Genomic DNA, 23,932 nt, shown 5'->3' with positions numbered 1-23,932 from the left:
AAAAATGTAATATTTTATATACTGAATTTAATGTACCAGCCTATGGTTTCAGGCTCTCAATAGCAGGAAAGATCCAGGACTTCAAACCTGTCACAGGGGGTCACCATCTTGGTAAGTGTCTGTGACACTCACATGCTCAGTGGGCTCTGAGTAGCTGCTGAGAAGCTAAGCTTAGGGGTCATTACAACCTATCAAGCAGAAAATGAGGTTGGCCTGTAATATAAGCTGATGTTACAGGACTGATTATTAAATTCTGATGCTAATTGCACTGGTTTCTACTCTGCCATGTAGTTATTATCTGTATTAATTACTAATCAGCCTTATATTGTGGCATTTATATTCTATGTATAGTGTGAGTGTGTCCCTAAGTTCTTTAAGTGACAGCAGCACAGAGCATGTGCAGTGATACAGCAGAAAATAATATGGGAGCTACTGGGGCATCTTTGGAGACACAGATCTTTACTGTGGTTGCCTTGGGCTGTCACAGAAGTACAAAACATAATATACAACATTTGTAGCCTGCTTTAGTTCTCCTTTAATGCGCCATTAGCTTCAGAAAGCTGACAAATGAAAATATTTATTTTAATCAAATCCACAAGATTATTTTCCAACAACAGAGCAGCTTTAATAAATTTGACATAGGCTGCAGTCTGTCAGTACTCAAAGGAAAAACTCTAAGTTTATTTTATATTCTGTATATAATGAGTTTCACCTCCTGAGGTTTTACATAAGATCATGCCCTAGGCTTGCATTTTCCGAGAGATTCTAATCAAATTCATATGTCTGATGGAGTAGGAATACATTTTTGGCATTTGAATAAGAGAAATAAAAAAACTGTTTAAATTTTGGCATTTATTCACATTGCACCTTCTAATATTACTAGGTATAATAATATCCATAGGTATAAAATATCCATTGAAAACATGAAAAAATAAGTGAAAAAAATATATCCTGTCTTTTAGCTTTGTTCGTGCCTGAATGTGACCTTGGGGAACTACTGTTTGGATGATTTTGGAGCTAGTCTGGAAGAATATTATTCAAAAGTTGATCCCCCAATATAAATGCCAATTATCCCGCAAGTGTCAGGAAATTTTCCCCACACAGAGATGCTGGAGAGATCTTCCAGCAGCACAAAATGAGGAGACTGTTACTTTATTTTCTAAAATTGAGAACATATTGCAGCTGCAACATTTGGTTGATATAGATTTGTTCTCTCCAGGATCTTTTCTAACCTGACTTGTCAACTTGGCTGTAATAAAATATAAAATACCACTGGATATAATTTATGCTGTCTATAGCAAGGGGCAAAAGATGTAAAACCATACCTTCAGAAAGAATACTCATATAGATATTTTATGTCATAATTGTGGCCCATGAAATAATCTTACCATATTGGCTTATACAGGTCCAGACTGGGAGGAAGAAGCAGCCCTGGCAAAAGTATCAAAGCAGCCCATGTATTCACGTGAATGCAAAGTGCAGCATCGGACTGGGATGCCGGGAAAAACACAGTTGGCCCCGGCCCTCATGGGCCCCGCCGGACCAGCCCTCCCCCCCGATCTCCGGGCCCCCAAATAAAAATAAATCGATACGCCAGAAGCACATGTGCGTCGGTGTTCGCGCATGTGCGCCGGCGTGCGCCCAGACGTTCGTGCATGCGTGGGGGGCTCCGGAGTATATTAACCTGCTGGGCCCCCCCCATGTTCAGTCCGACCCTGGCAAAGCGTGATATATATATTTCCAACCCCAAGGTTAACTAGAACTAGTGTTTATTAATAGATATTTTAAGAGTCCATTATCATATAATCCCCAGCAATATTATACACCCTATCTGCTGGAACTGGCCCTTGCAACAAATATCTCACCCTAGTTTCTATCACAAATATTTTATCAGATGGATTAGTGGCCCTATACTTACAGTATATTCTACTTTTTTCTTTGTGTGCCCCCAGCTAGACCATGCACCCTGGCAGATAAAATGACTTTAATTACCATGTGTGTTACAGGACCAAAGTGTGGCATAATTGAAGAGACAAGGCTGCCTCATGCAATTAATGGTACATATCATAGTTTTCCATATACAGGCTGAAGTGATTGTTCTGAGCACGGATCCTCCTGTTGCCTGTATCATAAGCATAAGGGATTGGGTATATAGCAAGGAACTCTAATATTACTATCTGAAGTTGGTTAGAATTCCTGGTTCCGCCAATATGCCAGTACATGTGCACTAACAAATGCAGGCATCGACTAAAGGTAGCAATACACTATAAGATTCGTTCGTTTGGCAAGGTCGCCAAATGAGCGGATCTTAACCCGATATGCCCACTAATGGCTGGGCGATATCAGGTGAATCCGAACATTCAGCCCTGGGGCTAAATGATTGGATTACAATGCTGTGAATGGGCGCTGACTGGTGGCAGGACCACATCAACTACCAATGCGGTCCTGGATCGTAGAAAAAAACTTGACCGACAGATATCTATCTGATTTTTGGCCTGATATCGATTGGGAGGACCCGTAGGGAGCCCCCACACATGGGCAGATAAGCTGCCAAATCAGTCTAACCCTCTATATTCGACCCTTAGTAAAGGTGCCCCTTAATGTCAGAAAATTGCGGAGCATGTCGGTAGCTGAATCTTAAAATCTTCATTTATTGGAAATCATTAATTGTATTATAATACATATACTATATTCTATATTATATACATATAATACACAAAAGCCATGAATATCTTGTAAATTATATCCTTATAAACGGTGAGTAGTGATGTCATCAGTTATAAACGGTGAGTAGTGATGTAATTTCTGTCACATGACTCACTAAAATTTGTGTATTATAATTAATAAAGTACCCCCAGTTGTAAAATATGAGGATATTATAAGTTACCTCGGAGTTCCATGACCTGTATAAAAACACTCGGCCTTCGGCCTCGTGTTTTTATATGGTCATGAAACTCCTCGGTAACTTATAATATCCTTATATTTTACAAGAGGGGGTACTTTATTCACTATATATTTTTATTTTTTTTATATTTTGGATTATAATAGTTAATATTTATAACACGCTACATTGAGATGTTGGAATTTTGAAAATATTATGTAACTACTAACAAACATTGTATACTAAACTCTCCCCCTTTTTTTACAGTAGCAATTTGTAACACTCCATAACTGTGCAGGATTTTTTCATTGTATGTTGTGATGGGTGTATGTGATTCACAATGCATTTTTTGGTGTTTATCTATCTATGTACAAATCCTATCTGGGGTTAATGTTTTTATGGGCATTTTATGGGTGTGTCTGTTTGGTGAGGTGCTATATTAACCAGCATGGGGGTTAGCATACCTTATGCTTCTGAGGAAGTGGCGAGACGCCACGAAACGCGTCAAGCGTAGGGGTACATGTCACTGTCATTTATGCTTTTAATGATTTCCAATAAATGAAGATTTTAAGATTCAGCTACCGACATGCTCCGCAATTTTTTGGTTTGTTTCTATATGATATTGGCCTGGACCGGGGGCTTTCTGCGTGCACGCACACAGGTTTGCTGAATCTCCACGTGCAGGTGAGAGAAGGGGGAGTGCTCCCATTTATCTTTCTCCCTTAATGTCAGGACTCCTTTCAGCAATCCTGAATTCATTACATACTTAGCTTTTCCTTTGTTTGTGACTAAGAACACACTTGTACTACTCACATTCTGTATTGCTATAACAGCTTGGAACTTTTTCATCTCTTCATGTGATATTTTTGTGCAGTCCATAAATTTGATTGATGCTTGCTGTTTCTTTATGTCTTTGTTCTGCACGGTATAACAATGTTTTTAAAATGTATACTTTTCCAGCAAGGAAAGAGCATTTTTGGAAAAATAAACATCAGCGCTACTTTATGTGGCTGTTCACCCTTCCTCTGTCCTGCAACTTTCTCCAGATGGCTAAAACAAAAGCAGCCTTCATAATACGCAGCTTAGTGTTCTCCAAAAGCAAGTAATTTGGATACAGTCCCGTACACAAGGATGTTGGCTCTTCTACAATACAAACGCAAAACTTGTCATATCTTTGAGCCAAGACGGCTAAAGTGAGATTTGGCACTCATTTTCTCTTAATAATTTAATAGTAGTTAACATCTCACCTTAGCGCTAAAATGAATTCTCTTGACCTTTCCTAATGAAAGGACAGACTTTCTTACTTATGTGTGGTAGTATTATAAAAGGCTAGGACTGTGGCCAGTAATAATTAGTGGGTTCCAAATATTTATGCGGCTTTTGCATAGCAGTCATTGCTTGGATTGTTATAATCTAACACAGACAAATTACATTTGGTATTGTGAAATGAATGACATATCAGTGCTTACAGACTTTAGTATAAGTTACAGTACAAACAACTAATGTAGCCAAGAGGTTTCACTACGGTTACAATGCCTTATATAAATAGGATAACACGCTATAGATGTCAGCCTTAAACTATAATGCTGAAGAGTTACAAGCATTGTGTTAAATGTAAATCTATGTCTATTGGGGAAATTACTATTTGATCAACCCTTTCCCTCCCAATATTTTCATTAGAAAACCATTGCATAAATGCAATGGGTTTGTGCGTGTACTTACTGTATATACTGTGGATGTCTTTTTAATGTCGTACCATGCTTTCTCTATACTGTAAGTTGCATACAGTATGTACAAGGTGTGGATGGAAAATTTGGTAGATACTCCATAGTTACACAACAAAATATACTGCTAAGGATGGAAGGTATACTGTAAGGAACATTGGGCCAATTTTATTTTGGGAAAAAAATGTATTTTATGGTTTATCACATGAAAACATATTGGGGAAATTTGTTATTTCCTAATTCAGGTCCCGTCTTTTTCCAACAGATGTTAGTAGAGTTTTCATTTGATAAACATTGAGAGAAGTTTTCTCATTAAATTGCATCTGGCTCTATGGAACAAGCTGGGATAAGATAAGCTTGTGTCATCATATTGAAGTTAGCCCATTATCTACAGCCCATGGACATTAGGCACACAGAATATGTAGGCATATGAAGCCCACGTGACAGCTTTTTTACTTAGAATTTAGATTTCTAAATTCACCAACTTACCACTTATTTTGGGGTTATCAGGGAAATAGTGAAATTACATGCCACTTACATTGAAAAATCCATGAACCAATCATAACAAACAGAGAGGTTAAAACAATAATATGGTTTACATTATATGTAGCATGTTCTTGTGATTTACAGTAAGCATACTTTTAACACCTAGGGATGATTTAAAGATTGTTATACAGTAGCTGCATTAAAACAATATTCCTATTAATGAAATACTGCCAGCCAATTTAATTCCCAAAGTGTGTCATATTTCTAATACCAGCATGATGCTCACTGCCCTCGCACCGTCATTTAGGAATGCTAGAAAAATGCACTGAGGTCCCCACAAGGGTTCTTTTTGTAAATTGTTACATCATGCTGCTTAGCAGGTTAAATTTATTGCACATAGCTGATGTTTTTTGTTCTTTTAATGGGTTTCAACATATGATGAATTGTATGCTGAAAATTTGTATCCCTCTCCTTCTTTTTTTGCCTTAATATCTGTTTAACAGTAGTGTTTGTCTTACCAACTAGTGTTGCTGGGTAAAGGGCTTAAAGGAACAGTTCAGTGAAAAAATAAAAACTGAGTAAATGGTTTATGCAAAATTAAAAAAAAATGCTTCTAATATACTTTATCTAGTTACTTGATAATGTAATCTATGGAGTGAACAAATGTCTAATGTAATAGCCAAACTCCAACTTCCTGCTTTACATCTCTCTAATTCTTACTTAGTCAGCGACTTGAAGGGGGCCACATGGGACATAATTATTCAGTGAGTTTGCTTTTGATTCTTAGCATGCAGGTCATTCAAAAGTGAACATTTATGGCCCCACCTCAAGTCACTGACCATTTACTGCCCAGTGACCAATAAGAGAGCTGCAAAGTCATATGTTGTGTTCTGGCTTTTATGTTAGATATCAAGTCACTCCAGCCTTTATACATTACATTTCTGACTAACTATATTGTTTTATATTGCACAGCCTATCTATTTACCCAGTTTTTATTTTTACACATTGAACAATTCCTTTAACACTCATATTACTGTGTTAGCGCAGTGGAGTAAATAGTTAGCTGTGCACCCAACAGATTGATAGAAGGGAGATTTCACCCTTCCACACACCATATCTTTACCAGCTGTTGGGCCTCCTTTACTATTCTGAGTGTATCTACTAGGAACACAAATGTACCCTAGTCTGTGGGGCACATTTACTATGGGTCGAATATCGAGGGTTAATTAACCCTCGATATTCAACCATCGAAGTAAAATCCTTCGACTTCGAATATCGAAGTCGAAGGATTTACCACATTTAGTTCGATCGAATGATCGTAGGAAAAATCATTCGATCGAACGATCAAATCCTTCGAATCGTTCGATTCGAAGGATTTCAATCCATCGATCGAACGATTTTCCTTCGATCAGAAATTGCTAGGAAAGCTTATGGGGAAGGTCCCCATAGGCTAACATTGGTGCTCGGTAGGTTTTAGGTGGCGAAGTAGGTAGTCGAAGTTTTTTTTAAAGAGACAGTACTTCGACTATCGAATGGTCGAATAGTCGAACGATTTTTAGTTCGAATCGTTCGATTCAAAGTTGTAGTCGAAGGTCGAAGTATCCAATTCGATGGTCGAAGAAGCCAAAAAAAACCTTGTGAAATTTTAATCCTTCATTCGAGCTAAATGTGCCCCTGTGTGTTGGAAAATTCCACAAGACAAAATAGTTTCTTACAATAATTTAATATATTAAGGATAATGTACTTGTACCTTACACCCACTAAGAACATATATGTAAAGATCTGTTTTTGTGGAATCTGCACCTTCCCGCTTACTTCTTGCACACCAGCAATCACACTGTCAGGGCCTCATGGCCCAACTAGCGGAGAAATCCGGACACAAGGTACAAAGTACAATACATGTTAGCCAAGGGGTTAAATGAGGTTCATGGCCAAGATTCAGGCAGAAGATTCAGGGGCAGGTAGCAAATAATCATAGTCAGGTACAAAGCAGAGTGTCAATAGTCCAGTACTCTGTACATATAGAATTGTAAAGCACCCTGGAATGCCAAGAAATGTGACCTACTGTATATTTGGATATTGAACCCACATCTTTGCATTCCTTTTAATTTTGTTCTGTTCTGCACAGCGCAATGATGTCATGCGCACAGCACAATGACATCATGCGCACAGTGCAATGACGATGCACAGCCCTGGGCTCCGCCATCTTGGACGCAAATTGGAGTGGAGTTGCTCCCTGAGAACTAAACCTATTACAGTGTCAATAATCTTTTAAGTTTTAACATTACCAAACATAAAATAACATAGAACAGTGTTTGTCTATAACAAAAGGTATAGGGATATAGGGGTATAGTCATCTTAGCTTGGTGTTTGCCTTAAAGTGAGGCTATAGTGGAGGTAGAAAAGAAAGGAGACTATGTCCCCTTTTATGTCCTATCCCCAGGGGGGAAGATAAATGCAGTCAGGTGGATCAGTCCTTGCAGAGGACAACAGTTACCCAGCTAGCGGCATAATAATAATGTTGAGGCTAAATCAAGTGAACAGTCCAAACCAAAGAAAAACCTCTTATAGGTTTATAAAAATAGGTTGATATAGTCATGTTTAGAACCAATATTGTTCACATAATGAACTAGATTCAATTCAGTGATAAACAGTTATCTCATGGTTTATCACGTGAAAAGTCATGGACGAGATTCAATTAGGGGAGAAAAAGATTTTCTCCAAATTCAGTTCCAATTTTTTTCCCATAAACTTCAGTAGAGTTTTCACTTAATAAACCATAAGACAAGTTTTTCTGAATTACATTTCGTCCATGAGTTTCATGTCATGTCATAGTCCAGGAAGTATGTTTCACTAATGATACCTGTTCGCCTGTCCACGGATCTTAATTGAGCAAATCTGGAATTTTTGGGACCTATAGGAAGTTTGGGCAGTCGCTGAAATCTATGTTGTACAGGTCGAGTTCCGACAGGAATGCAGATAAGTCATCCGGTCCTGTAATTTTATGTGTTTTACTATTCTTAGTGACTTGAAAGTTGAATGGATATCCCCAGCAGAAGGTCTTCCTGCCTAAGCAGTGGTTTTAGAAGTCTTCTTTGTTGGAGAGTGGACCATGATAGATCTTGTAGTATTGGGATGGTTGCTTCATGAAATGTTACAGTGTGCAATTTACTAGCTTTTTGTAAAATGTTCTTTTTAACAGATTATCTAGTTAAACAATAGATGACATCTCTGGGTTTCTCTATAGGGGGGTTTTCAGGTCTTAATGCTCTATGAACCCTTTCAATCTCGATAATGTTGGTTTTGGGTTTGTTCAATATCTTTTATCATTTGTAGTGATGAGCAAAATTTTTTGCAAAGTTTCACCGCTAAAATGACACCCATAGGGGTATATTTATCAAAGAGTGAAGTTAGAGATCACCACAGTCCTCTAGAGTGAAAATCCGCCACTCCCCATTCATTTCTATGGGATTTTTAAGAGTATTTATCAATGGGTGAAAGTTCATTCTTTGATAAATAATGATTCTTCCACAGTCAGTCTCTATTATTCTTTCAAAGCTTCTTCCTTGTGCTCCCATGATTGAACTGTTAACAGAAGGCTTCTACTGGGGAAGTACAGTAAATTCACGCTTGTAAACACACGCACACCTGTGCTATTACACACATGCACACGTACACTTTTATAAACAAATGTGCAAACACACTGAGAATTAGCACCACTCTGATTACTTTTCCAAGAAAATCTTTTCAAAGATTATTTTTTCCAAGGACACAGAAATCTATAGGAAACCTTAACCTCAGAACTATCAAATGTCAGGAAAATGGAATATGCAGTAGCTCCCAATTGACAAGGAATCACGTAAGACAGAACTCATTTAAAGGCAAATGGCACCTCACCGATCAATCAAAACTTACAATATGCAGCCCAATAAAAGAAATGTGAAAGTATTTAAGTATTAAACGTTAAGGTAAAAATAGTTAAGTTAAAAATAGTCAATGTGCCCCAGTGTTGCAGTGTTTCTTCATTTAATTTTATAATTTCTATGCACTAGTTATATAATAGTTACTAGTATCATATCCTTCTGCACTGAAGTGCCACACTAGTATTAGACATTCTAAAGCAGGTATGAATCTACCTCCGTATCCAATACCAGTGTGTCAGCTGAGTGCATAACTCCCAAACCTGCTATATATCATAGCAAAAGGAGTCCTAACACTTAAACAGTGATCCCAACCAGTGGCTCATGATGAGAAACATGTGGCTCAGAACACCTTCGTTGTTGCTCCCAATGGCCTCAAAGCAGGTGCTTATTTTTTAATTCTTGGCTTGGAGGCAAGTTTTATATGTATAAAAGCAGACCTACTGCCAAACAGAACCTCTTGTTAGCTGCTAGTACACAGCCCAAAGAGCCAATCGCAGCCCTTATTTTGTAGGATTTTTTTCCATGCTTGTGTTGCTCCCCTACTCTTTTATAATTTAAATGTAGCTCAGGGGTAATAAAGTTTGGGAACTCTTGGCTTAAAGAAGAAGGAAAGGCTAAATTTAATTAAGATTTATAAGAAAGGTCTATATAAATACACCAGTAAACCCTCAAAGTAATGCTGCTCTGAGTCTTCTGTCAAAAGAAACACCACATTTCTTTTCTTTTATTGTGTACACATGGGCTTCTGTATCAGACTTCCTGTTTACAGCATAAACTCCAGGGCAGGGCTTGAGCATGCTCAGTTTGTTCCTCTCCCCCTCCCTCATCCTATCCCTGCTGTAATCTGAGCTCAGAGCTGTAAGTGAGCAGGGAGACTCAGGCAGGAAGTGATGTCACACCAAGCTTATATGGCAGCTTCTATCCTAAACAAACAGATACAGTGTCTAGAGCTGTTTACTCAGGTATTGTAAATCATTCTGCAGAATAAATATAGCATTCTAGCTTGCACTATTGGGGCTAATCTGTTGGCAATAAATTGTCTTGTATGAGTAGGAAAGTCAAGTAAGTCAAGTTAGAAGTCCCACAAGTATATGGCATCAAACATTAAGGATGGCCCTGTGTAATTACTGTAGCTCCAAACAAGTTTCTAAAGTGGTGGTTGTCCGAGGCTCAAGAATCTATACAATGGGGTTGTCATAAAGCACAATACTCTGGCCCACGTAACATAAAGTTACGGTGAAGCTTTTTATTCTAGCACATGTTTCCTCAGCCCACATCCATGTGGGGAAAATAGATCTTGGTAAGGAATAGTAAGGGCAGTGTAATCCTCTAATAGTTGGCCTCAGAGTTGAGAGGGAGCTAGGTTAGCTAGTATTTTCAAGGTTAATGTAAGGATTAATGACATCAGCTCATAGGCATATATTAGGTGGTACCTAGGGGGCTGCCAATGAAAGATGGTGTACACTGTAGTGCTGGGCGGCTAAAGATTCTCTGCCATATAAAAATATTGATAAAGGCTTCCAGTGCTGAGAAGGTATACTATTATTCACTACTATCAATGTTTGTTAATTAGGTCTGTGGGAATTATTTAAAAATTCCTTTGCACTGTATCATTGGCTTGTCTAAACTATGCACAGTGTCCTGTGCTCTAAATGTATGACCTACCTAGATTTAATATGCTGGATAATTTTGATCAAGTGAACATTTCCCGAGTTTTACGCGGTCAGGATATGAGCGTTTATATGTTAGTCAGCATAACGAGAGTTCCACATCTAACACTGTAGGTCCACCATAAGTGTGACTGTTTTTGTGTTTCGTAAGGATTTGTATTCACTGTATTAATTAGGATTTTTCTGAGTTTTGAGTTTCAGTCCTTACTTTTCACAACCCTTAATACCTGGCTAAAGAATTCGGTACGCAGTGTAGGGGCTCTCAGTGTTTGCTTTTTCAGGCTTTCAAGATGAACTCAACCTTGTCCAGGCAAAAGTTCAGCAAAGATTAATCACTAGTTGCCTTGTGGCCTGACCTAGAAAATTGCCATTTGAAAGCAAGAACTTCTATATTTATATACCGATGTCCAAAAATTTCTGGTCAGTTCTTAGAAATCCCCTGAGAGGTGTTGAATTTCTGATACAAACGTTATGTAGGATAGAATATGTTGTCAGCAGATATCAGTGGTGGTGCTTTTTGAATCATCAATGCAGATCATGATAAGATATTTATTACATACCAGATTAAAATAGGGCGAGACAAATGGCTGCTTTTAATTCAATTTTCTTATTGAAAATAGTTTTAAGTATTTTTTCTGTTTGTTTCTGATCTTTTTTTCTTCTTTACCTGAAATTTTATGCAACTGTCTTATTTTTACTCCCTCATAGACCTCTATCGGAAACAAGAAGGGAAAGGTACCTAATACAAATGCTAGTGGATAGGACCCCACAGTATATGTTAATACAGACATGATGATGTAACTTATTCAGGAATTTTTACTGAGAATGTTTAACATTTTCATTATTCATTTATGTCTATATGACATCACATCTGGAAGTGTCTGGAATCATACACCCCACCAATGTTCACATTTACAATCATCAGAATCAGTTGGCAGAATATTTGTTAAAGGGTGAATAGATAGTTTAACTAAGGAGGGCTCTTTTGGGGAATATAATAAGTCATAGTTAGCTATGTGACTACCTTTCATAATAAGTACAGGTACGGGATTCGTTATCCGGAAACCCACTATCCAGAAAGCTCCAAATTACGGAAAGGTCATCTGTCATAGCCAAGTTTTGATTAATCCACTGCACTTCCGCCATTTACCTCACTGCAATGGTGGTGCTGGTCATCCGTTGATCTGGCAAGGCCCTTCAGCAACAGCAATCTCGATTAAGGATCTGCACACACGCTATTAATATGCAGTATCGTGATGAAGGGAGGTTAAATCCCCCGAAACATTGATACAGTGGTGTATTTGAAATAAATGTGAAAATACTGCATATAAATAGCTTGTGTGCGGATCCTTAATCGAGATTGCATCTCCCATAGACTCCATTTTATCCAAATAATCCCGATTTTTAAAAATTATTTCCTTTTTCTCTGTAATTATAAAACAGTACATTGTACTTGATCCAAACTAATATAATTCATCCTTATTGGAAGCAAAATCAGCCTTTTGGGTTTAGTTAATGTTTACATGACTGCTCTAACTGACCAGCACTACACCTAAATCCTGTAAAATATTGATTACAATACCTAACAATATTAAAATGTGTGAATGAAATATAATAGGTATTTTATATTATGCACAAAAGAAAATAGTTTTTTTTTCCATGAAAAGACAAACTGTGAGATGTAGTAGTAAGACAAAACAGAGGCGCCAAAAGGATAAAAATAGCTAAAAGCGCTTAAAAACCCAATGGGTAATTCAGAGGAGGTAGTAATGAACTTACCTCCTCCAAGCAGACACCAACGAAAGTGGTAATTTTCAATAATAGTTTATTCACAAAACAGTGAATAAAAACTGTGAGATGTGATGTAATTGTGTTAGCAACAAACAAGCAAAATCCTTCAGGATGTAGCAGAAAGGAGTAAACTGGCCATTAGATTGGGTGACTATGTCTGGTCATCTTATAATGGACCCCTGGAAAATAGGGTGGCACAACATGCAAATGATGTACTAATGCATACACAATTAAATAAGTTCCATTTACCTTTTTATGGTGTCAAATTGCTTAATTTCTGGTGCAGCATTGCTCAGGATGCCAGAAGTGGTGTGGTGTGCAATCATCAAGTGCCAGTAAGTTGCATGTAAAGGCACAACACACAAAGGAAGCCTTGCCTGGAAGTAAAATCTTCTTGAGGTAGGTGTTCATTCTAGGGGTCCCTTGCATTTGTGCAGAGCACGGTCAAGCTGGATGAGGTGCCCTAGGCAACCCCGCCGGCCAACCCTTCCACCACATAAGATTTGAAATGTGTAGTGGAGGATGAGGAATGGGGCATGGACTTGGCAAGTGCATGTTTAGTGCCCCCACCACCATTGTGCCCAAAGCACAATCCTAGTGATGGGCGAATTTGCAGAGTTTCGCCGGAAAATTTGCAAATTTCGCACGAAATGGCAAAAAATTCGCAAAACGGCGCCGGCGCCCTTTTTTTGGAAAAAAATTTTTTGACACCGGCGAAGTTTTGCCATAAATTTTCGTTGGCGTTTCGTGATTTTATTCGCTGGTGGCGAATCGCGCAAATTCGCCGCAAATTCGCACCTTGCTAATAAATTTGCCGATCACTACACATTCCTCTTCTGCCCCTAATTCCAGCATTGCATCTGTGTGCTCTGTGCTTTGCACCTTACACGTTATTCGGCTATTTTAGTTTGTAATTATAAATGACCCTTTTAGTTTTCGAGTTAATTTTACGTCTGTCGGCAATGGCCTCATTCATTTTTTAAGCATTGAATAAAATCTGCTCTCTACTGTGCTCCAGTCTTGTTGAATTTCTGTTCCGAATCCAGTGGGAGTTTCCTTAAATTAAACAGATCCATGATCAATGTGCACAAGAACTTTGTGTAAATAAATGGATGGACTTTAGTTTGCTAATTATCAACAAACAGCCTCTCCACATATTTTATTGCATAAATACATACATTGAGCTGATTTATTTTGTATTTCCTTTTATTTTATCCCCATGACAACTGGTAAAATCTTCTTTCCAAAACAGAATGTTTTTATTTAAAGGGATTGTTCACCTTTAAGGTAACTTTTAGTATGTTAGAAAATGCTCAATTCTAAGCAACTTTTCAAATGGTTTTGATTATTTTTTTTTATAGCTTTATAATTATTTGCCTTTTTCTTCTGACTTTTTTCAAATGGGCGTCGCTGACCCCTTTAAAAAAGCAAATGCTCTGTAAGGCTTCAAATGTATTGTTAATGCTAATTTTAATTACTCATCTTTCTATTCAGGCCTCTCCTATTCACATTCCAGTCTCTTATTCAAATCAATGTATGGTTGCTAGGGTCATTTGGACCCTAGCTACCAGATTGCTTAAAATGCAAATTGAAGAGCTGCTGAATAAAAAGTTAAATAACTCAAAAACTTGAATAATAAAAAATGAAAACCTGTTGCAAATTGTCTCAGAATATCCCTCTCTACATCATACAAATAGATATCTCAAAGGTGAACAACCCCTTTAAAGTCATATGATACTTATGGTTTACATTATTACATGGTATTATCTGATCTTCTTAAATGAATTTTCAAGCCAGTCCATATGGCATATCTTATAAAAATGCCATCTGTCTTTAGGGCAGTAATTAGGTTATATTAATAACTTGCCATACAGCAATACTGCATTGCTGTGCACACGTTTGGACTAAAGATCATTTCTTCAGTTCAAGTCCCCTAATAAAAATCAGTAGAACAATTTAATTAATGTATAATTTAAGTATTGTGGAATTGAATTTTCTTTCATTATACAACATATTTTACACAACATATAACCCATCTATATGGGCTCTACTGACTTTGTTTGCAAATTCTGACTTACACTGTATTATAGCCATTGGCAAGCATTGGGCTAGTTAGATGTTGGTCAGATGGAAGAGTTAGCCAACTAAATATTTCTTTTTTTTCATGCACAAGCAACAGTGTCTGACTTTTACATGTAGAGAAGGAAGATCCTTCCCCAGCATATTGCTGTCTGTAGATCAAAGCTGAGAATCATACTTATCCCTTGCCTTTCTGTGTTTTACTGGTGGCACCAGTATTAATGATAGCTTTCATATTATCATGAGCCACAGTGACGTAACTAGAGGGGGGCGGGCCCTGGCGCGGGAAGCGCTGCCGGGCCCCCTGCCCCCCTCCGTACACCCGGAACTGCCGTGAATCGTGGCGCGTGAGCTGCCGGGGGGGCCCTGAGGGGGTGCGGGCCTGGCCCAATCGCACCCCCTGCTCCCCCGGTAGTTACGCCACTGATGAGCCACTATACTAGAGTATACTGATAATATTATCATTGTGCATATAGTTTGTGCAGTTATAGTGATGGGTGACCCATTCACCAAAAATTTATGAAACTACAAAAATTCTGCAAAATGCATTGGGCAACAACATTTTTTTCATGCGAGACAAATTGTCCAATGAATTTTTGATGCGCAACAAATTTTTTCACCCATTGGAGTCTATTGGCATCATTTTCATGGCAAAATTTTGCAAAAAGTTTGCTCATCACTACCCAGTTAATCTTACTCAGTGAATATCACATTGGCCCAGAGTATATCACAGCCATCTGTGGATTCTGAAAATACCCTGGCCCATGCTTGGTTATGAATGCCACAAAGGACCTGTGGTTCTCCTCAGAAGATGATTGCACTGTTCTGGCAGAACTATATAGCTAACAAATTTGCACCCTTTTTGTGAATTACATCATCCATGTTATTTAAATTGTAAATTAAGGCATATTAATTACATTTCTCAAATCATATAAGAAATATCAAAAGCCTTGTTTATGAATGTAGTGCAATGTACAAAATTCTGACATAAATCAATATTTTATTACCCTCAATGCTTCGTCTCAGATTTCCAGTGTAATAGTGGTGCTTACTAATTAGAGGAGTCAATTTCTGGGAAATTTCAGGCTGCACTGGTAACGGGACCACCAGTAACTGGTAGACTCCCTTTACAGAAAAGGGGATATGACTTTGCTGTAAAAAGTAAACATTTGACCAACTTATAAAATAAATCAAGAACCAGGCTCAGTAGGGTACAGACTGGAGCACAGAAAGCTGGACTTCTCCAAAGGATCCTTACACATCTTCACACATAAAGCACTCCTGCCCAGAAGCTTTCCCTTTCACTGTCATGTGGAAATGAACAAGCAGAATACTGTTAGCAGTTGTGGGGGCCCTTCTGTCCCATAAAGCTTTCACCCTACTTCTGTGTACTGTACAGTTCACAAGCCTCTCCTGAGCTTTCTCACTACTACTAACTTATTCCTGGTGACAATCACATGGAGCTCTGCCCCAGAACAATAACTCTTTATTGGGACAACAGTCTTTTATTACTGACTAACCTGGCTATCTCTAACCTCTGAAGTAAGCTGATACCAACCTACTACTAGGGTACAACCTCCCACCTGGTCTGGCTCTGCTGTCTTCTGTCCTTCCTGTTGAGGTTTTAGGTCACAGAGAAAGTCCCTGGCTCCTGCACTACAGGCCAACCCTAAGGCGTGATGCTACCCCTTGGCTGAAATAAATATTGCTTAACCATTAACTATATAGTTCAAATAAAATATATTTTACCTCCTTACACAATTGATTCCCTGCACACAATTCATGCAGTTGATCAGTCCATGCTGGATTTGCAACTTGCCATAACTTGTGTTTATAAATGAGTCTGCATGGAGCTCTATGCTGAAATCTATACTGCACTTTGCCGTTCCCCTAACAGCTGGTCTATGCCAGCCATTAAGTCTATATAGTGAGTAATGGTGTAGTGGAATTGTGAGACTGTGGTGGTTTTGGCTCCTTTGGCCTGGTTCATATGCTGAATTGGCTTTTATCATACGAGAAACTGCTGTTTAACCCAAGATTCAATAGAGCAACATAAAAGAAAGTGTCATTTTTACATTTTAAACACTTGAATCCAACACAGGCCAGGTCAAGGTTTACTACAGCAGTTCAGTATTGGAAAGAAAATGAACTAGAATTAAACAGATGATGCATTTTTGCTGACCTACAAAATATGCATGGCCCCTGCATCAAATATAAAAAAAATGAATACTGAGAACTTTATGGTGGACTTTAAAATGAATAACACAGTTTAAAAGGCACAGCAGTCTGTCTTTAGGAAAAGTGTATTACATCCAAAATAAACGCACAGCAATAACTGCCCTGTTCAGTAGCAGAAAAATAATTTTACAGTATTTTAACATCTATGTTGCAGTGTTGCAGACTTCAGGGCACATTTACTTAGCTCGAGTGAAGGATTAGAATAAAAAATAATTCAAATTTCAAAGTATTTTTTTGGCTATTTCGACCATCGAATTGGATACTTCGACCTTCGACTACGACTTCGAATCGAACTAAAAATCATTTGACTATTCGACCATTCGATATTCGAAGTACTGTCTCTTTAAAAAAAACTTCGACCACCTACTTCGCCACCTTCCCCATAAGCTTTCTAACCAATTTGTGATCGAACAATTTTTCCTTCGATCGTTCGATCGCAGAAATTGCGGTAAATCCTTCAACTTCGATATTCGAAGTGGAAGGATTTTACTTCGATGGTCAAATATCGAGGGTTAATTAACCCTCGATATTTGACCAATAGTAAACGTGCCCCTTAGAGTGCCTTTTGTCATGTGATCAGGTCATTCTATTACCAGCATACTAATGGAAAAAAGTCTAATTTAGAAAAACATTGCTTTGACTAGAGGACCTACTGCTGAATGGGAAAATGAAGAATCAGGCTAATCCACTTTATAAAAAGTAATCTAATTAATCCCATGTCTCCTCATTCATTACTATCATATGTGTTGGCCAGGCCTAATCCTGTTTCTTCCCCAATTACTTTCTTATATTGTGTCCCTCTAGCATTGGTATTCCCTGATCTACCACAGTGCTGTGAATAAGAATAACTCCCATTCACTGCCATATACTGTTTTAAAACTCTACTTTTGAATACAGGCAATGCAAATATTTACCTAAATTTACAGGGTTAATAAATAGGTTTGTAATGAAAAAGTTCCCCGCTGTTGTTTCCAGTGAAAACACAGACGATTTTTATGTTCCACAAATGCTTCAATAAGCATCCAATATAAATGTAATGGAGCAATGATTGTCCATTATGGAAAAGTGTTTTTTTTCTACTCTTTCTCTTATTTTTTTTTCTTATTGAAACATAATTTTTTCCATCCACAACCACCCATGTTGATTTTTTTCTTCATAAATCTTCAGCACTTGTAGACATTCCCTTTGATGCCCTATTAACTCCTTGCAGCAGTTCAACGGTTGGATATTAGGTTTCCAGTCAGACATGTAAAGTGCTACTTGGAATGCAAAAGCTTTCAAAAGTGTCCATGGAAGGGAAAGCCTGTGATCTCGCATGTCTTACACAGCTGTGGTTTTGTACATATGTGAAATTGATTTTTTTGTATAATATCATTTTTCCATTTTATTTTCATAAGGGATGGCTCTAGAATTTACAGTGTGCAGGCATTTCTGGTTTCCATACAAATCTTGAACAAATGTTTCCCCCAAGACATTTCTTCTTGTGACAGGGAAGGGCTGATTTTAATAATAATGATATAAAAAAAAAAAAACAGTGCAGCCATATTAAAATAAATACATTTGTTTGAGTTGTGTTTCTAATTTAGAGGTTCTGACATCATTAGATGTGAAACAGAACCTGTCCTCTCTGCTCCTCAACCATTGCTGGATACACATACTGTATGGGGCAGATTTATCAAGGGTCAAAGTGAATAAGAGGGAATTTTCGAAGTAAAAAATTGAGAAATTCGAAGTATTTGGATACTTCAACCATCGAATAAGATACTACGACTTCGATTCGAAGTAAAATGGTTTGAATATTCGACCATTCGATAATAGAAGTACTGTATCTAGTGATGGGCGAATTTGCAGATTTTGCCGGCATCCAAAAACTGGAATTTTCGCTGCCGTTTCACAAATTTACTTGCCGGCGCGCAAATTCGCAGCGATCTCTGGTGAATAACATCAGTAACTGTCTCTTTAAAAAAACGTTGACTTCAATACTTTGCCAAATTAAACCTGCCGAAGTGCTATGTTAGCCTATGGGGAACTTCTAGAGCATTTTTCTAAGTTTTTTGAAGTCGAAGAAAAATCGTTTGATCGATGGATGAAATACTTTGAATTGTTTGATTCGAAGGATTTCATCGTTCGATCAACGATTTTACTTCGACCGCAAATGGCCAAATGCGTTCAATATTCGAAGTCAAAGTATTCCAATTCGATGGTCGAATTTCGAAGCTTGTTCTACTTCGAAATTCGACCCTTGATAAATCTGCCCCTATGTGTCTGGACAATTACATTTGTGCTAAAACGCCACTGCTGATGTTTAAGTCATGTCTTACTTATAGAATAAAAATTACATTATTCCATTCTTGTATTTTATTATTGGTAAATATGTTAGCTTCTTACATGATTCCAATTAAATAACATTTGTGAAATTATGTTTTTAGGCTATCAATTATTGATTTTTAATGACAAGATTACTAGGCAAGACATGGTGGAGATTTTAGACTGCACAGGTAAATGTGAATGGGTAAAGTTAATGTGTGTTGGGCAGAACATACTTACTTACCTGGGGGGTTGTCAATAGAAAAATAAAGGGTGGAAGAAGAGAAAATATGGACACAAAGGAACCTTCAAAAGTTAAACTAGCAGGCAAATGAAAAGTTAGTGCTAGCAGGTACCTAATCACAGGGCATCCCTTGCACCCCTATTTATTTACTACCACTATCAAAGGTTCCTCCTACCCATATTTTCTCATGACAGCATCAGGTATTCCCTAAAATAAATTTCAGGTTCATCCAGATAACCACCCCACTGTCTAGCGGTACTACAAGCACCATGTTGAGCCAAAAAGTTAGTTTTTTTCCCTGAGGAAGATCACTATGATCTGATCGAAACGTTGGGCTTTCTTTTGTTTTTCTATTAAAATCAGTTACTCTAACTGAGCCTGTTGAGTGCAGTATCTTTCCGCTATTTTGTACACAGTTTACCTGCACCCATGCATGCTGTGTTTTTGTTTGGTGAGTGCTGCTTTATGTTCCGTATACAGTATATATACATACAGGCTCGACCCGGCGGCCAAGACCTGCTCCCCCGTTTGGTTGTTCAGCTGTCGCGGCATGCGAGTTGAGCCAGTTTGAAAGTCGGGAGGGGGACCCCAGGGACTGCCAGAAGGGCTCTTTGTTTCTGAAGCCCCAGTGGGCCCCCAATGCTCCAGTTTGACCCTGCAAATATACACACACAAATATATATATATATATATATATATATATATATATATATATATATATATATATATAGGAACTAGATACTATGTAATAATAAAAATGTAATTTTTTTCACTGGTTTGGAAACTATTGGTGTATGCAAAAATTACCGTGCACCCCTTCACACCTTCCCTTCTCTGTGTACTGCTGAGGCTTTCTTAATGTATCCCCTATGTTCCCCTATTCTGGTAGTAACTTTGCAGACAGTATGCCTATATAAAAATGGCCAAGGGGCAAATGATGACATGCAAAACCCCTATCATTGGCAGTTCCCTAACATGTCTGCATAGTCCACTTTTAACAACTGTTTGTTGATGCATTTAGTACACATGAATACATACTCACATGAATAATATTTATCAATATTTCTATAGAAATAAGTCAAATCAACTGGACTTGCTGTGTTTTTTCTTGAAGACTTTTCACCAGTCATCCAACTGGCTTTCTCAATTCAGAATAACTTGTACATAGGATCTTGCTTCGCTTTATATGCTCTGAAATGTTGCTCCAATCAGTATAATCTGTTTATCATAATCCACAATGATGTCATGAAGTTAGGTGTTGATTGTATTAGCAAGATTGGAGCTTCGATGTGTTATTAAACCTTCCAGGGAGTGGTACCAAAACAGCATTGCATGTGGCAGACAATAGATGTCACCCCCCCCCCCCCCGGCTCTATTCAGATTTGGTTTTCAGTTTTTACATATATGGCTTCTTTAACACCTCTTTTAAAACAGTTTTAGATGTAGGTACATGGCTGAGTCCTGACCAGAGGAGCTGGCTTTTCTGTGCTGTGCCATTCGCTGGTGTAAAAGAAAAAGGACACACATTTGAGACAATATTTTTGCTTAGTAACTATTGGCACTAATGCCAAAAAAAAATATGCCAAAAATATGCTTATTTAATAAATAAATATATGATATTTTGACTGCAAACGGATGCCATCTATTTCTTACAGCAAACTTTCTGGACTGGAAAATCTTGTAATAATGTATATACTAATAAAAAGATTGTATATGAGGTCAGTTCACTCATGCTTTCAGCTGCTTTCAAGATGTAGAAGTGAAACATGTTGCGGCTGTTCCTTCCATTTAGTTTGTTTGTTGTTTCCATGGAATCACTACATGAGTCACTCATTTCAAACATACATTTTATTTAAAGATCCTCTGCATATGCAGGTTTGAATTGTGCAGTTAAATATAGTTTAAAGGTTAAAAAGATTAAAAAGAAACCTTAAACAAGCCTCTGCTGTGTTGCTAACCATCCTATAAAAGGGACCAGATGCAACTTGTTTGCTTTCATAAATGATAAATATAATGTCTGCATAACAGTCTGTCTGTCTATCCTTTGGGGATGAATTCTGTTGATATCAAAAGTTTATGACTCAGGGAAAATCTGTTTATATGACAACTAGTTTAGTTAAAATCCATAACACTTAAGTATTTTGTAGAAACATTTACTGAAACAAATAGTTCATTCTCCTTAATTACAAGGGTGTATAAATATTTTCATGAAGGGGAAACAACTTTTTACAATATGAGCAATTAATTCTATATATTTGGTTCTCTCCTTAAAGGGGAACTATCGCGAAAATTCTGTACTGTTTCTGAAATAATCAAATCTTCACTATCTCTCTCACAACATCTGTTTCTCTTCATTCTTTCTTCATGCAAGAGTTGGGTGTCAGATATTCATTGACAGTTAGATCCAATAGAATACACAAAAGCCATGAATATCTTGTAAATGATATCCTTATAAACGGTGAGTTCTGATGTCATCAGTTATAAACGGTGAGTTCTGATGTCATTTCGGTCACATGACTCACTGAAACTTGTGTATTATAATAAATAAAGTACCCCCAGTTGCAAAATATGAGGATATTAGAAGTTACCTCGGAGTTCCATGTCCTGTATAAAAACACTCGGCCTTCGGCCTCGTGTTTTTATATGGTCATGAAACTCCTCGGTAACTTATAATATCCTTATAATTTACTATATTTCACTATATATCTTATATAGGGCTCATTTTGCCTAGAAGATGTATTAGAGGTCACTCTATTAAAATCACCAGATATCATGTCTCTCTACATGCAGGATTTGTGCAAAAGGCAGTTATTTTGTTAGATTTTGTTTTTATTCTAATTCATCTGCTAGGAAAGGGAGCCCCCCATATAGAATAGAATATTTAATTGATTGTATTTAGAAAGTTTCTTATTTTCTTAGTTGCTTATTGACACATCGACAAGCTAAAACAGAATCCCTATTGTCCAGTTAAAAGGACAGGTAGAGTTGGGGATCATCAGCATAACAATGGTAACTAAAACCATGGTGTTTGATGATTTTTCCAAGTGGCAGAATGTATATGACAAATAACATTGGTGAGAAGACTGAGCCCTGTGGATGGTAATGGGAATAAGGTTGATTAGTGTAATCAAGCTGTGACCTTTTATCTTTTATCTGCCTGACAAAAACCATTTGAGGCAGTTGAGCACTGTACCTTCTACAACACAAAATGTTTTTAAACCTTCCATTAAGACATTTTGTTCTTCAATATTAGTGATGAGTGAATCTGTCCTGTTTCACTTCACAAAAAATTGCATTGAAGTCAATGGGCGCCAACATTTTTTTACATGGAACAATTTTTTCTCACTCTAAATGCTCCAAAATCAATGGGCATTTTCTTGTGACAACTTTTTTGTCTCTGCAAATGTTTTGTCCAAATGCTTTAAAGTCAAAGGGTGTTTTTTCTTATGGAGATTTTTTGTCTCGGCCACACTTTCATGGAAAATTCACAGATGGCGAAATACAGAATTTAGCTGCGAATACATGCCTGGTGAAAATATGTGCTCATCACTATTCAATATTAAAAGCACCAGAGAGATTGAGAAGAATTAGGATGGAGCACTCTCCCTTATCTCTAGCCATCAGCAAGCTGTGAATCAGTGTGGTTTCTCTACTGACTGACCCAGACTGAAACATGCCATAGATCTTGTTGTTTAAGAGCTTGGCTTCCAACCTGTTTGCTATTGCCTTTTCTATTACCTTTCCTAGAAAGAGACTGGTCTGTAGTTGTCCAAGTGAGGGTTGAGAGAGGATTTTTTATTCGATAGGTTTAGATTACTGTGTAAGAACTAAACCCATTATATTATACAGAGCTTATTAATTAATTATTATTATTAATTAAACAGTGTAATTTATCCCTATTTGAACTTGAATGGTTACCCCCGTGGCTACACAGCAGTTGGGGTAGCCATTCAAGTTCAAATAAGGCTAAAAGAAGTGCCAAAAGTTAGGCACCCCTAAGTTATTGGAATCACTTGCCTGATACCTCAGGCCAGTGCTAATGTTAGCAGAAAACTGCCCCAGCCCAGGTTTCTTCTCAGCGACCACCACCTCTTCCTCTGCTTCTACTTTTCTTCTCAGCAAGCAGCTAACTTTTGGCACCAAGTGATTCTGACTTTCCTTCTTCGTTAATTCCTATTTCAACTAGAATGGCTAACCAAGCGACCTTGTAGGGGGTAACCATTCAAGTTGAAATAGTGCAAAATGGGATTTTAGGTAAGTGAATACAATCACTGGGGGTGCCTAACCTTTGGCTTCTGCTTAACTTCTTGGATTTCATTCTGCTAAATATGATGTACAGCTGCAGGGGTTGATGTTACTGTTCCTCTAAAAGAACAAAGCACCATGGGAATGGAATTCCCACCAAAGTATTTTAGTAATGAGATACACATTTGATGAAATACATCTTGTGAAGATCTGTGGTCATACCAATACTGAAGAAAGGTCATCCTACGGACTGTAAAAATGATCACATGATCCCACATTCTAGTGAGATTCTACTGAAGAGATTCTACAAGAGATTCTACAAGAGCCATATCATATCAAAATGC

Source organism: Xenopus laevis, chromosome 5S (genome assembly GCF_017654675.1).
Source record: "Xenopus laevis strain J_2021 chromosome 5S, Xenopus_laevis_v10.1, whole genome shotgun sequence".
Classification (NCBI taxonomy): domain Eukaryota; kingdom Metazoa; phylum Chordata; class Amphibia; order Anura; family Pipidae; genus Xenopus; species Xenopus laevis.
The sequence above is the reverse complement of the archived record's forward strand: the minus strand, read 5'-3'. Positions refer to the sequence as shown.